We start from the raw sequence: 5,846 nt of genomic DNA, 5'->3' as shown, positions 1-5,846 counted from the left end.
GGCAACAGTTTTCCAGTCGTCTAGGGTCCAACCGACATGGTTTCGAGCCCAGGACAGACGCTGCAAGCGATGTCACTCTATTAGCGAAGGTGTTCGCGTCGGTCGTCTGCTGCCATAGCCTACTCGCCGCACTGCGCTAACGGATACGTTCAAAGTACGTCCGACATTGATTTATACGGTTATTTCAAGAATTGTTGTTCGTCTGTTAGCACTGACAACTCTACGCAAAAGCCGCTGCTCTCGGTTGATAAGTGAAGGTCGTCGGCCACTGGGTTGTCTGTGGTGAGACGTGATGGTTAAATTTGGTATTCTCAGCGTACTCCTGACATTGTGGATCTACGACTATAGAATTCCTTGCCAATTTCCGATATGGAATCTACCATAAGTCTAGCACCAACTACCATTCCTCGTTCAATGTAGAACTCATACGCAGATTTTACCTACAACACGATTTGCGAATGGTACAGGTTGAGAGGTACATGCTGTGAGGTGGCTAGCGTGTACAGATGTATACGCAGAAGCACTATCTTGTTCGCCAGGTACGTGTATCCGCAGGCAGCCTTCGTGTCGCGTCGGGAGCCCACGGCTGAGTTGGCCGCTACCCCTACCGGCGCAGTGCTTAGAGCTGAGCCCGGGGGATCTGGTAAGGCGGCGAGGTGCGGCGGGATAGCGTCTTGCGGGCCAAGGAGCCGGTAAGCCGTGACGTAAGCCGGCGGCGAGTATTTAGTGCGGGCCGCGACCCGGCCATCGGTCGGCCCGTGCCGGCGCGCCGCGCCACATCGCTCACTGTCGGCCGTAATGCGGCAAGACCGATGGCGGCGGAGCCGCACCTGCCCTCGCAACAGGTCGCAATCTGGCCGAGTGCCGCCGCGCCCACAGGGACGCCGGCCTCTCCCGGCGCTCACCGCCGGCTCTCCTCGCTGCTCTTTCTGCCAGTGCGCAGGGAACCTCTGTCCCAGTTGTACTGGACAACGGTTGACTTAGTTTTCTTACTACTAGAGTACCCGGCCTTGCCCGGCTATGTATTTACTTCACTCTGCTGTAGGTCCATCTTCCAATCCCCCCTTTCTCATTCCATGTCCTCCTTTCCTATCTCTCTCCATCTATCTCCTCCTTTTCCCCCTCTATGTCCCTCTCTTATAACCACTCTCTCTACCCACCTCCTTTGCCCCCACTCTCCGTTCATTTCCCCCTTCCCTTCTTTCCATTCGTCTTATCCAGTCCTAATCTCTATACATCCGCAATTCCCCCCCCCCCTCTATCCGTCCATCTGCTCCGCCCCTCTCTGCCCATCTGCCCCTTCCCCCTCTGTCAATCGCCGGCCGGAGTGGCCGAGTGGTTCTAGGCGCTTCAGTCTGGAACCTCGCGACCGCTACGGTCGCAGGTTCGAATCCTGCCTCGGGCATGGATGTGTGTGATGTCCTTAGGTTGGTTAGGTTTAAGTAGTTCTAAGTTCTAGGGGACTGATGACCTCAGAAGTTAAGTCCCATAGTGCTCAGAGCCATTTGAACCTCTGTCCATCTCCTCCGGCCCCATCTAATTTTTGAACCATCTAATTTCATCTTTTGCTTCCCCATCTCTTTGTCCATATACTGCTCCACCATCTCTTTGAGGTGTTCAGTCCTTACCTCGTAATTGGAATTAAAAGCTCCAAAAAAATGTTCAAATGTGTGTGAAATCTTATGGGACTTAACTGCTAAGATCATCAGTCCCTAAGCTTACACTCTACTTAACCTAAATTATCCTGAGGACAGACACGCACACCCATGCCCGAAGGAGGACTCGAACCTCCGCCGGGACCAGCCGCACACTCCATGACTGCAGCGCCATAGACCGCTCGGCTAGTTAAAAGCTAAAGGTTTCCCAAAGGCGGGACGATAATTTAATAATTTGCAAATTGTGCAACTGATTACAATAGGGCAGGATAACTTTACTAAAATGCAAACAATCTTGTGTGCCACAGGAATGTTCCCAGGTTTTATATCACAATTTGTCTCATAAAAGTCCACCCTCTCCTTCTTTACTCATACATCTCCTTCGTTTTAGGACAGTGAGTAGGATGGCAGACGTCATTGCTCGGATACGGAAACAAATCAGACACGCGAAATTTCGGTTGCAAAATATTGTACTACATATAGCCGAGAAATGATCGTATTACGTACCTCAGGACGGTTTGGGCACTTGATTGGACACTAATTAACGAAAGGACATCAATTACGACCGAACGTTAGTGTCCGAACAATCCGTCGCCAATCTCGCCTGCTTTTTCCTGAAACATACGTAAATCACAACGTAAATTGCATAAATGCTAAGGAGACAAGATATTGATCTGTATTAATGACAAAATCGAGAAAGTCGACACAAATATATAGACGTAAATAGGATTTGTCCAGCAAAGAGAGACTAGTTACAAACCGTATGTCTGCATAACTCAGGAAGAAGCTAAAAGAGCACCCCTCCTCCATTAATTCTCAGTCGTTTTGCATTCACCGCCTTTAACAGCACTGGAATTTTGCTGTTTTAAATGCATCTCTTTGAATATTTCGCAACTATGACTATCACAAATTGATTTCTTATAAATGAGTCTCCCTTTGTTATTACTCATCATTACATTATGAACAATGAGAATAAAAATTAGGGCAAAATAGAAATAATTATGTAAAATACTTTATCTCAGTCTGTCTCGTCCTTTCCCTGTAACTGTGTATCTCCACCCCTGCCCCTCCCTGTCCATTTCCTCCTGCCCCCTCTCTCTGTCTATCTGTTCCTACCCCTGCCTGCTGTCTGTCTATCTCCTCTTCTTCCCTTTCTCTGTCAATCTCCTCGCGTCCCCTCTCTGTGTCCACTTCCCCCTTCCTCTATACGCGTCCACCTCGCCCATCCCCCTCTTTGTCTGTCCATCTCCTCTTCCCCCTTCTCTCTTCAAGTTATCATGCCAACCTCAATACGAGACTGGTGGTTCACACGCCACAGTATTTCTTTCCAGATTGTAACTAATGTGTGTACCAAATTCGGTTAAAATCGTTCCAGGGCTTTCGGACGAGCTTTTTACGCATGACTTTTTCCCTGTGCACGCACATCTCAAATATATTTCATATATAGTTAACATATTTCACACGTGTTTGTAGAGAACTCTAAACAATTTTGCCCTGCAGTTTCGTTTTCACGCAGGTCAATGTTTATGGCGTCGTATCTACCGCACTATGCGTCGTTCAAGGAGATAATTTTGTACGTACATCCAGTGGTTTATATTAGAAGTGGGCTGTGAATAGAGTTAGTAGTGTAGAACTGAAAAACTGAAACGTCATAATTGATGTGGCACTTGTTCACGCATCTCAGTATTTGACTCATAATGAGATTTTCACTCTGCAGCGGAGCGTGCGCTGATATGAAACTTCCTGGCAGATTAAAACTGTGTGCCGGACCGAGACTCGAACTCGGGACCTTTGCCTTTCGCGGACAAGTGCTCTACCAGTGAGCATCTACGCAAAGAGGTTGAAGGAGGTGAAACTACTACTAGGCACTAAATGGTTGGACGTTCACGCCTCTCCACGGAACGTGGGATTCAGAGGCTTGTCTGCACTGTAAAGTAGAACGGTGATCTTTGGCATCTCTGCCGAAAGACCAAAACCCTGGTGCACACACAAATGTTTCGGACCATAACGTTCACCGAATATGGAGCTCCGCAGCAGACCACCCATACGTTTTCATATTTGACCAAACGACATCGTCAGTTACGATTGTAGTGAGCACGGGTCTATCGGTATTCGAAAGTCTATCAATGGAAGCGTGTCGGCTCTTGGGGTGAATTTGCTCCACTAGGTCGCTGGTCATTTCCACAAACGCCATCATGGGGGTGAACGGTGGCTCGAAACATGCAGCGGGGTACGGCCGCAGGCTAATGGGAGCAGTATTATGCTATGGGAGACATTCTCCTGCGCTAGCATGGGACCTGTGGTAGTAATCGAAGACACGTTGACAGCTGCGAACCACCTGCATCCCTTCATGTTTGTCTTCCGCGACTTCAATGTCATACTTCAGCAGTATAACTGTCCGTGTCTCGGAGCCAGAACCGTGCTACAGTGGCTTGAGGAGCATTATTGTGAGCTCACGTTGATGTCTCGGCGACCACATTCGCCTGATTTAAATCGTATGGAACCCATTAGGATCCTGTCGGGCACCATCACCGCGTACGCAGATCAAGGGCCCGATATTTACGCGAATTAGATGATCCGTACGCAGACAACTAATGCCAAGTACGCCCACAGAAGTTCCCACAAACAGTCGGATCCTTGATACGCAGAATCAGTGATGTATTTACGAGGGCAGTTCAATAAGTAATGCAACACATTTTTTTTTCTGAAACAGGGGTTGTTTTATTCAGCATTGAAATACACCAGGTTATTCCCCAATCTTTTAGCTACACAACACTATTTTTCAACGTAATCTCCATTCAATGCTACGGCCTTACGCCACCTTGAAATGATGGCCTGTATGCCTGCACGGTACCATTCCACTGGTCGATGTCGGAGCCAACGTCGTACTGCATTAATAACTTCTTCATCATCCGCGTAGTGCCTCCCACGGATTGCGTCCTTCATTGGGCCAAACATATGGAAATCCGACGGTGCGAGATCGGGGCTGTAGGGTGCATGAGGAAGAACAGTCCGCTGAAGTTTTGTGAGCTCCTCTCGGGTGCGAAGACTTGTGTGAGGTCTTGCGTTGTCATGAAGAAGGAGAAGTTCGATCAGATTTTTGTGCCTACGAACACGCTGAAGTCATTTCTTCAATTTCTGAAGAGTAGCACAATACACTTCAGAGTTGATCGTTTGACCATGGGGAAGGACATCGAACAGAATAATCCCTTCAGCGTCCCAGAAGACTGTAACCATGATTTTACCGGCTGAGGGTATGGCTTTAAACTTTTTCTTCGTAGGGCAGTGGGTGTGGCACCACTCCATTGATTGCTGTTTTGTTTCAGGTTCGAAGTGATGAACCCATGTTTCATCGCCTGTAACAATCTTTGACAAGAAATTGTCACCCTCAGCCACATGACAAGCAAGCAATTCCGCACAGATGGTTCTCCTTTGCTCTTTATGGTGTTCGGTTAGACAACGAGGGACCCAGCGGGAACAAACCTTTGAATATCCCAACTGGTGAACAATTGTGACAGCACTACCAACAGAGATGTCAAGTTGAGCACTGAGTTGTTTGATGGTGATCCGTCGATCATCTCGAACGAGTGTGTTCGCACGCTCCGCCATTGCAGGAGTCACAGCTGTGCACGGCCGGCCCGCACGCGGGTGATCAGACAGTCTTGCTTGACCTTGCGGCGATGATGACACACGCTTTGCCCAACGACTCACCGTGCTTTTGTCCACTGCCAGATCACCGTAGACATTCTGCAAGCGCCTATGAATATCTGAGATGCCCTGGTTTTCCGCCAAAAGAAACTCGATCACTGCCCGTTGTTTGCAACGCACATCCGTTAGAGACGCCATTTTAACAGCTCCATACAGCGCTGCCACCTGTCGGAAGTCAATGAAACTATACGAGACGAAGCGGGAATGTTTGAAAATTTTCCACAAGAAATTTCCGGTTTTTTCAACCAAAATTGGCCGAGAAAAAAAATGTGTTGCATTACTTATTGAACTGCCCTCGTAGTTCCAAATACGGACAAACATGCTGTTAAGCTGGTGGTCATAATGTTTTGGCTCTTCTGTGTACACACGTACATCAATTTTTATTGTATGTGTGGATATCTTAGAGAAATACCAGTTTATTTAACCATTGTTTGTCGATTGACGTAGCCGAATCGCCTTGACCAGGACGTCACCTACACATCA

Source organism: Schistocerca nitens, chromosome 1 (genome assembly GCF_023898315.1).
Source record: "Schistocerca nitens isolate TAMUIC-IGC-003100 chromosome 1, iqSchNite1.1, whole genome shotgun sequence".
Classification (NCBI taxonomy): Eukaryota; Metazoa; Arthropoda; class Insecta; order Orthoptera; family Acrididae; genus Schistocerca; species Schistocerca nitens.
The sequence above is the reverse complement of the archived record's forward strand: the minus strand, read 5'-3'. Positions refer to the sequence as shown.